Raw genomic sequence first — 9,764 nt, forward strand, 5'->3', positions numbered from 1 at the left:
TTGTAAGAGGATATGCTTACACTCCTCGCTACAGCCTGCCATGGTTGAGGCAGTTCGGTCCACGTGGGAAACCCTGCATATACAAGTTCATTCGTGAAGAGACCAAAGACTACACAGTGGGAGAAATGCTGCTTGTGTTCCACCTGCAACTAAAGCAGAGTTCTTCGGGTAAAACTGCGTGTTTTGGGAGAGGAAATGCTTACAGTCCTTACGAGAGCCTGCCTTCATTGAGGCAGTTCGCTGCACGTGGGACACCCTGCGTATTGAAGATTCATTCGGGGAAGGGCCTTTTGTGTAAAGTGTGGGACAAATGCAGCTTGTGTTCCACCTGCAACTAAAGCAGAGTTCTTTGGGTAAAAGTGCCGTGTTTTCAGAGAGGAAATTCTTAGAGACCACAGTAGTGCCTGCCATGGCTGAGGCAGTTCTCTCCACGCGGGAAACCATTCTTATAGAACAAGTTCATTAGGGGAAGTGCCCAATGTGTACACAGTGGGAGTAATGCTGCTTGTATTCCACCTGCAACTAAAGCAGAATTCTTTGGTAAAACTGCGTGTTTTGGGAGAGGAAATGCTTACATTCCTCGCTACAGCCTACCTTGGTTTAGGCAGTTCGCTCCTCGTGGGAATCCCTGCATAAAGAAGTTCATTCGTGTAAGAGCCCAAAGAGTACACAGTGGGAGTAATTCTGCTTGTATTCCACCTGCAACTAAAGCAGAATTCTGTTGTAAAACTGCCGTGTTTTGTAAGAGGAAATGCTTACAGTCCTCGCTACAGCCTGCCTTGGTTGAGGCAGTTCGCTCAACGTCGCAAACCCTGCATATAGAAGTTCATTCGTGGAAGAGCCAAAAGAGTACACAGTGGGAGAAAAACTTCTTGTGTTACCCCTGCAACTAAAGCAGAGTTCTACCGTTAAAACTGCGTGTTTTGGCATAGGATATGCTTACAGTCCTCGCTACATCCTGCCACGGATGAGGCATTTCGCTCCTCTTGGGAATCCCTGCGTAAAGAAGTTCATTCGTGTAAGAGCCCAAAGAGTACACAGTGGGAGTAATGCTGCTTGTATTCCACCTGCAACTAAAGCAGAATTCTTTGGTAAAACTGCCGTGTTTTGTAAGAGGAAATGCTTACAGTCCTCGCTACAGCCTGCCTTTGTTGAGGCAGTTCGCTCCACTTCGGAAACCCTGCATAAAAAAGTTCGTTCGTGGAAGAGCCCAAAGAGTACACAGTGGGAGAAAAGCTGCTTGTGTTACCCCTGCAACTAAAGCAGAGTTCTACCGTTAAAACTGCCTGCTTTGGGAGAGGATATGCTTACAGTCCTCGCTACAGGCTGCCATGGTGGAAGCAGTTCGCTCCTCGTGGGAATCCCTGCATAAAGAAGTTCATTCGTGTAAGAGCCCAAATAGTACACACTGGGAATAACGCTGCTTGTATTCCACCTGCAACTAAAGCAGAATTCTTTGGTAAAACTGTCGTGTTTTGTAAGAGGAAATGCTTACAGTCCTCGCTACAGCCTGCCTTGGTCGAGGCAATTCGCACCACGTCCGAAACCCTGCATAGAGAAGTTCATTCGTGGAAGAGCCCAAAGAGTACACAGAGGGAGAAAAGCTGCTTGTGTTACCCCTGCAAGTAAAGCAGAGTTCTACCGTTAAAACTGTGTGTTTTCGGATAGGATATGCTGACAGTCCTCGCTACAGCCTGCCTTGGTTGAGGCAGTTCGCTCCACGTCGCAAACCCTGCATATAGAAGTTCGTTCGTGGAAGAGCCCAAAGAGTACACAGTGGGAGTAAAGCTGCTTGTGTTACGCCTGCAACTAAAGCAGAGTTCTACCGTTAAAACTGCGTGGTTTGGGAGAGGATATGCTTACACTCCTCGTTACAGCCTTCCTTGGTTGAGGCAGTTCGCTCCACGTCGCAAACCCTGCATATAGAAGTTCATTCGTGGAAGAACCCAAAGAGTACACACTGGGAGAAAAGCTGCTTGTGTTACCCCTGCAACTAAAGCAGAGTTCTACCGTTAAAACTGTGTGTTTTCGGATAGGATATGCTGACAGTCCTCGCTACAGCCTGCCTTGGTTGAGGCAGTTCGCTCCACGTCGCAAACCCTGCATATAGAAGTTCATTCGTGGAAGAACCCAAAGAGTACACACTGGGAGAAAAGCTGCTTGTGTTACCCCTGCAACTAAAGCAGAGTTCTACCGTTAAAACTGCGTGTTTTGGGATAGGTTATGCTTACAGTCCTGGCTACAGCCTACCTTGTTTGAGGCAGTTCGCTCCACGTCGGAAACCCTGCATATAGAAGTTCATTCGTGGAAGAGCCCAAAGAGTACACAGTGGGAGAAAAGGTGCTTGTGTTACCCCTGCAACTAAAGCAGAGTTCTACCGTTAAAACTGCGTGGTTTGGGAGAGGATATGCTTACACTCCTCGCTATAGACGGCGTTGGTTGAGGCAGTTCGCTCCACGTCGCAAACCCTGCATATAGAAGTTCGTTCGTGGAAGAGCCCAAAGAGTACACAGTGGGAGAAAAGCTGCTTGTGTTACCCCTGCAACTAAAGCAGAGTTCTACCGTTAAAACTGCCTGCTTTGGGAGAGGATATGCTTACAGTCCTCGCTACAGGCTGCCATGGTGGAAGCAGTTCGCTCCTCGTGGGAATCCCTGCATAAAGAAGTTCATTCGTGTAAGAGCCCAAATAGTACACACTGGGAATAACGCTGCTTGTATTCCACCCGCAACTAAAGCAGAATTCTGTTGTAAAACTGCCGTGTTTTGTAAGAGGAAATGCTTACAGTCCTCGCTACAGCCTGCCTTGGTTGAGGCAGTTCGCTCAACGTCGCAAACCCTGCATATAGAAGTTCATTCGTGGAAGAGCCAAAAGAGTACACAGTGGGAGAAAAACTTCTTGTGTTACCCCTGCAACTAAAGCAGAGTTCTACCGTTAAAACTGCGTGTTTTGGCATAGGATATGCTTACAGTCCTCGCTACATCCTGCCACGGATGAGGCATTTCGCTCCTCTTGGGAATCCCTGCGTAAAGAAGTTCATTCGTGTAAGAGCCCAAAGAGTACACAGTGGGAGTAATGCTGCTTGTATTCCACCTGCAACTAAAGCAGAATTCTTTGGTAAAACTGCCGTGTTTTTTAAGAGGAAATGCTTACAGTCCTCGCTACAGCCTGCCTTTGTTGAGGCAGTTCGCTCCACTTCGGAAACCCTGCATAAAAAAGTTCGTTCGTGGAAGAGCCCAAAGAGTACACAGTGGGAGAAAAGCTGCTTGTGTTACCCCTGCAACTAAAGCAGAGTTCTACCGTTAAAACTGCCTGCTTTGGGAGAGGATATGCTTACAGTCCTCGCTACAGGCTGCCATGGTGGAAGCAGTTCGCTCCTCGTGGGAATCCCTGCATAAAGAAGTTCATTCGTGTAAGAGCCCAAATAGTACACACTGGGAATAACGCTGCTTGTATTCCACCTGCAACTAAAGCAGAATTCTTTGGTAAAACTGCCGTGTTTTGTAAGAGGAAATGCTTACAGTCCTCGCTACAGCCAGCCTTGGTCGAGGCAAATCGCCCCACGTCCGAAACCCTGCATATAGAAGTTCATTCGTGGAAGAGCCCAAAGAGTACACAGTGGGAGAAAAGCTGCTTGTGTTACCCCTGCAACTAAAGCAGAGTTCTACCGTTAAAACTGCCTGCTTTGGGATAGGATATGCTTACAGTCCTCGCTACAGCCTGCCTTGGTTGAGGCAGTTCGCTCCACGTCGCAAACCCTGCATATAGAAGTTCATTCGTGGAAGAACCCAAAGAGTACACACTGGGAGAAAAGCTGCTTGTGTTACCCCTGCAACTAAAGCAGAGTTCTACCGTTAAAACTGCGTGTTTTGGGATAGGTTATGCTTACAGTCCTGGCTACAGCCTACCTTGTTTGAGGCAGTTCGCTCCACGTCGGAAACCCTGCATATAGAAGTTCATTCGTGGAAGAGCCCAAAGAGTACACAGTGGGAGAAAAGGTGCTTGTGTTACCCCTGCAACTAAAGCAGAGTTCTACCGTTAAAACTGCGTGGTTTGGGAGAGGATATGCTTACACTCCTCGCTATAGACGGCCTTGGTTGAGGCAGTTCGCTCCACGTCGCAAACCCTGCATATAGAAGTTCGTTCGTGGAAGAGCCCAAAGAGTACACAGTGGGAGAAAAGCTGCTTGTGTTACCCCTGCAACTAAAGCAGAGTTCTACCGTTAAAACTGCCTGCTTTGGGAGAGGATATGCTTACAGTCCTCGCTACAGGCTGCCATGGTGGAAGCAGTTCGCTCCTCGTGGGAATCCCTGCATAAAGAAGTTCATTCGTGTAAGAGCCCAAATAGTACACACTGGGAATAACGCTGCTTGTATTCCACCCGCAACTAAAGCAGAATTCTTTGGTAAAACTGCCGTGTTTTGTAAGAGGAAATGCTTACAGTCCTCGCTACAGCCAGCCTTGGTCGAGGCAAATCGCCCCACGTCCGAAACCCTGCATATAGAAGTTCATTCGTGGAAGAGCCCAAAGAGTACACAGTGGGAGAAAAGCTGCTTGTGTTACCCCTGCAACTAAAGCAGAGTTCAACCATTAAAACTGCCTGCTTTGGGATAGGATATGCTTACAGTCCTCGCTACAGCCTGCCTTGGTTGAGGCAGTTCGCTCCACGTCGCAAACCCTGCATATAGAAGTTCATTCGTGGAAGAGCCCAAAGAGTACACAGTGGGAGTAATGCTGCTTGTATTCCACCTGCAGCTAAATAGAATTCTTTGGTAAAACGGCCGTGTCCTGTAAGAGGAAATGCTTACAGTCCTCGCTACAGCCTGCCTTGGTTGAGGCAGTTCGCTCACGTCGGAAACCCTGCATATAGAAGTTCATTCGTGGAAGAGCCCAAAGAGTACACAGTGGGAGAAAAGCTGCTTGTGTTCCCGCTGCAACTAAAGCAGAGTTCTACCGTTAAAACTGCGTGTTTTGGGATAGGTTATGCTTACAGTCCGCGCTACAGCCTACCTTGTTTGAGGCAGTTCGCTCCACGTCGGAAACCCTGCATATAGAAGTTCATTCGTGGAAGAGCCCAAAGAGTACACAGTGGAGAAAAGGTGCTTGTGTTACCCCTGCAACTAAAGCAGAGTTCTACCGTTAAAACTGCGTGGTTTGGAAGAGGATATGCTTACAGTCCTCGCTATAGGCGGCCTTGGTTGAGGCAGTTCGCTCCACGTCGCAAACCCTGCATATAGAAGTTCATTCGTGGAAGAGCCCAAAGAGTCCACAGTGGGAGAAAAACTTCTTGTGTTACCCCTGCAACTAAAGCAGAGTTCTACCGTTAAACCTGCGTGGTTTGGGAGAGGATATGCTTACAGTCCTCGCTACAGCCTGCCAAGGTGGAGGCTGTTCGCTCCTCGTGGGAATCCCTGCATAAAGAAGTTCATTCGTGTTAAAGCCAAAAGAGTACACAGTGGGAGAAATGCTGTTGTGTTCCACCTGCAACTAAAGCAGAGTTCTTCGGGTAACACTGCCGTGTTTTGTAAGAGGATATGCTTACACTCCTCGCTACAGCCTGCCATGGTTGAGGCAGTTCGGTCCACGTGGGAAACCCTGCATATACAAGTTCATTCGTGAAGAGACCAAAGACTACACAGTGGGAGAAATGCTGCTTGTGTTCCACCTGCAACTAAAGCAGAGTTCTTCGGGTAAAACTGCGTGTTTTGGGAGAGGAAATGCTTACAGTCCTTACGAGAGCCTGCCTTCATTGAGGCAGTTCGCTGCACGTGGGACACCCTGCGTATTGAAGATTCATTCGGGGAAGGGCCTTTTGTGTAAAGTGTGGGACAAATGCAGCTTGTGTTCCACCTGCAACTAAAGCAGAGTTCTTTGGGTAAAAGTGCCGTGTTTTCAGAGAGGAAATTCTTAGAGACCACAGTAGTGCCTGCCATGGCTGAGGCAGTTCTCTCCACGCGGGAAACCATTCTTATAGAACAAGTTCATTAGGGGAAGTGCCCAATGTGTACACAGTGGGAGTAATGCTGCTTGTATTCCACCTGCAACTAAAGCAGAATTCTTTGGTAAAACTGCGTGTTTTGGGAGAGGAAATGCTTACATTCCTCGCTACAGCCTACCTTGGTTTAGGCAGTTCGCTCCTCGTGGGAATCCCTGCATAAAGAAGTTCATTCGTGTAAGAGCCCAAAGAGTACACAGTGGGAGTAATTCTGCTTGTATTCCACCTGCAACTAAAGCAGAATTCTGTTGTAAAACTGCCGTGTTTTGTAAGAGGAAATGCTTACAGTCCTCGCTACAGCCTGCCTTGGTTGAGGCAGTTCGCTCAACGTCGCAAACCCTGCATATAGAAGTTCATTCGTGGAAGAGCCAAAAGAGTACACAGTGGGAGAAAAACTTCTTGTGTTACCCCTGCAACTAAAGCAGAGTTCTACCGTTAAAACTGCGTGTTTTGGCATAGGATATGCTTACAGTCCTCGCTACATCCTGCCACGGATGAGGCATTTCGCTCCTCTTGGGAATCCCTGCGTAAAGAAGTTCATTCGTGTAAGAGCCCAAAGAGTACACAGTGGGAGTAATGCTGCTTGTATTCCACCTGCAACTAAAGCAGAATTCTTTGGTAAAACTGCCGTGTTTTGTAAGAGGAAATGCTTACAGTCCTCGCTACAGCCTGCCTTTGTTGAGGCAGTTCGCTCCACTTCGGAAACCCTGCATAAAAAAGTTCGTTCGTGGAAGAGCCCAAAGAGTACACAGTGGGAGAAAAGCTGCTTGTGTTACCCCTGCAACTAAAGCAGAGTTCTACCGTTAAAACTGCCTGCTTTGGGAGAGGATATGCTTACAGTCCTCGCTACAGGCTGCCATGGTGGAAGCAGTTCGCTCCTCGTGGGAATCCCTGCATAAAGAAGTTCATTCGTGTAAGAGCCCAAATAGTACACACTGGGAATAACGCTGCTTGTATTCCACCTGCAACTAAAGCAGAATTCTTTGGTAAAACTGCCGTGTTTTGTAAGAGGAAATGCTTACAGTCCTCGCTACAGCCAGCCTTGGTCGAGGCAAATCGCCCCACGTCCGAAACCCTGCATATAGAAGTTCATTCGTGGAAGAGCCCAAAGAGTACACAGTGGGAGAAAAGCTGCTTGTGTTACCCCTGCAACTAAAGCAGAGTTCTACCGTTAAAACTGCCTGCTTTGGGATAGGATATGCTTACAGTCCTCGCTACAGCCTGCCTTGGTTGAGGCAGTTCGCTCCACGTCGCAAACCCTGCATATAGAAGTTCATTCGTGGAAGAACCCAAAGAGTACACACTGGGAGAAAAGCTGCTTGTGTTACCCCTGCAACTAAAGCAGAGTTCTACCGTTAAAACTGCGTGTTTTGGGATAGGTTATGCTTACAGTCCTGGCTACAGCCTACCTTGTTTGAGGCAGTTCGCTCCACGTCGGAAACCCTGCATATAGAAGTTCATTCGTGGAAGAGCCCAAAGAGTACACAGTGGGAGAAAAGGTGCTTGTGTTACCCCTGCAACTAAAGCAGAGTTCTACCGTTAAAACTGCGTGGTTTGGGAGAGGATATGCTTACACTCCTCGCTATAGACGGCCTTGGTTGAGGCAGTTCGCTCCACGTCGCAAACCCTGCATATAGAAGTTCGTTCGTGGAAGAGCCCAAAGAGTACACAGTGGGAGAAAAGCTGCTTGTGTTACCCCTGCAACTAAAGCAGAGTTCTACCGTTAAAACTGCCTGCTTTGGGAGAGGATATGCTTACAGTCCTCGCTACAGGCTGCCATGGTGGAAGCAGTTCGCTCCTCGTGGGAATCCCTGCATAAAGAAGTTCATTCGTGTAAGAGCCCAAATAGTACACACTGGGAATAACGCTGCTTGTATTCCACCCGCAACTAAAGCAGAATTCTTTGGTAAAACTGCCGTGTTTTGTAAGAGGAAATGCTTACAGTCCTCGCTACAGCCAGCCTTGGTCGAGGCAAATCGCCCCACGTCCGAAACCCTGCATATAGAAGTTCATTCGTGGAAGAGCCCAAAGAGTACACAGTGGGAGAAAAGCTGCTTGTGTTACCCCTGCAACTAAAGCAGAGTTCAACCGTTAAAACTGCCTGCTTTGGGATAGGATATGCTTACAGTCCTCGCTACAGCCTGCCTTGGTTGAGGCAGTTCGCTCCACGTCGCAAACCCTGCATATAGAAGTTCATTCGTGGAAGAACCCAAAGAGTACACACTGGGAGAAAAGCTGCTTGTGTTACCCCTGCAACTAAAGCAGAGTTCTTCCGTTAAAACTGCGTGGTTTGGGAGAGGATATGCTTACAGTCCTCGCTACAGCCTGCCAAGGTGGAGGCTGTTCGCTCCTCGTGGGAATCCCTGCATAAAGAAGTTCATTCGTGTTAAAGCCAAAAGAGTACACCGTGGGAGAAATGCTGTTGTGTTCCACCTGCAACTAAAGCAGAGTTCTTCGGGTAACACTGCCGTGTTTTGTAAGAGGATATGCTTACACTCCTCGCTACAGCCTGCCATGGTTGAGGCAGTTCGGTCCACGTGGGAAACCCTGCATATACAAGTTCATTCGTGAAGAGACCAAAGACTACACAGTGGGAGAAATGCTGCTTGTGTTCCACCTGCAACTAAAGCAGAGTTCTTCGGGTAAAACTGCGTGTTTTGGGAGAGGAAATGCTTACAGTCCTTACGAGAGCCTGCCTTCATTGAGGCAGTTCGCTGCACGTGGGACACCCTGCGTATTGAAGATTCATTCGGGGAAGGGCCTTTTGTGTAAAGTGTGGGACAAATGCAGCTTGTGTTCCACCTGCAACTAAAGCAGAGTTCTTTGGGTAAAAGTGCCGTGTTTTCAGAGAGGAAATTCTTAGAGACCACAGTAGTGCCTGCCATGGCTGAGGCAGTTCGCTCCACGCGGGAAACCATTCTTATAGAACAAGTTCATTAGGGGAAGTGCCCAATGTGTACACAGTGGGAGTAATGCTGCTTGTATTCCACCTGCAACTAAAGCAGAATTCTTTGGTAAAACTGCGTGTTTTGGGAGAGGAAATGCTTACATTCCTCGCTACAGCCTACCTTGGTTTAGGCAGTTCGCTCCTCGTGGGAATCCCTGCATAAAGAAGTTCATTCGTGTAAGAGCCCAAAGAGTACACAGTGGGAGTAATTCTGCTTGTATTCCACCAGCAACTAAAGCAGAATTCTGTTGTAAAACTGCCGTGTTTTGTAAGAGGAAATGCTTACAGTCCTCGCTACAGCCTGCCTTGGTTGAGGCAGTTCGCTCAACGTCGCAAACCCTACATATAGAAGTTCATTCGTGGAAGAACCCAAAGAGTACACACTGGGAGAAAAGCTGCTTGTGTTACCCCTGCAACTAAAGCAGAGTTCTTCCGTTAAAACTGCGTGGTTTGGGAGAGGATATGCTTACAGTCCTCGCTACAGCCTGCCTTGGTTGAGGCAGTTCGCTCCACGTCGCAAACCCTGCATATAGAAGTTCATTCGTGGAAGAGCCCAAAGAGTACACAGTGGGAGTAATGCTGCTTGTATTCCACCTGCAGCTAAATAGAATTCTTTGGTAAAACGGCCGTGTCCTGTAAGAGGAAATGCTTACAGTCCTCGCTACAGCCTGCCTTGGTTGAGGCAGTTCGCTCACGTCGGAAACCCTGCATATAGAAGTTCATTCGTGGAAGAGCCCAAAGAGTACACAGTGGGAGAAAAGCTGCTTGTGTTCCCGCTGCAACTAAAGCAGAGTTCTACCGTTAAAACTGCGTGTTTTGGGATA

This window comes from Mesoplodon densirostris, chromosome 9 (assembly GCF_025265405.1).
Source record: "Mesoplodon densirostris isolate mMesDen1 chromosome 9, mMesDen1 primary haplotype, whole genome shotgun sequence".
Taxonomy (NCBI): Eukaryota; Metazoa; Chordata; class Mammalia; order Artiodactyla; family Ziphiidae; genus Mesoplodon; species Mesoplodon densirostris.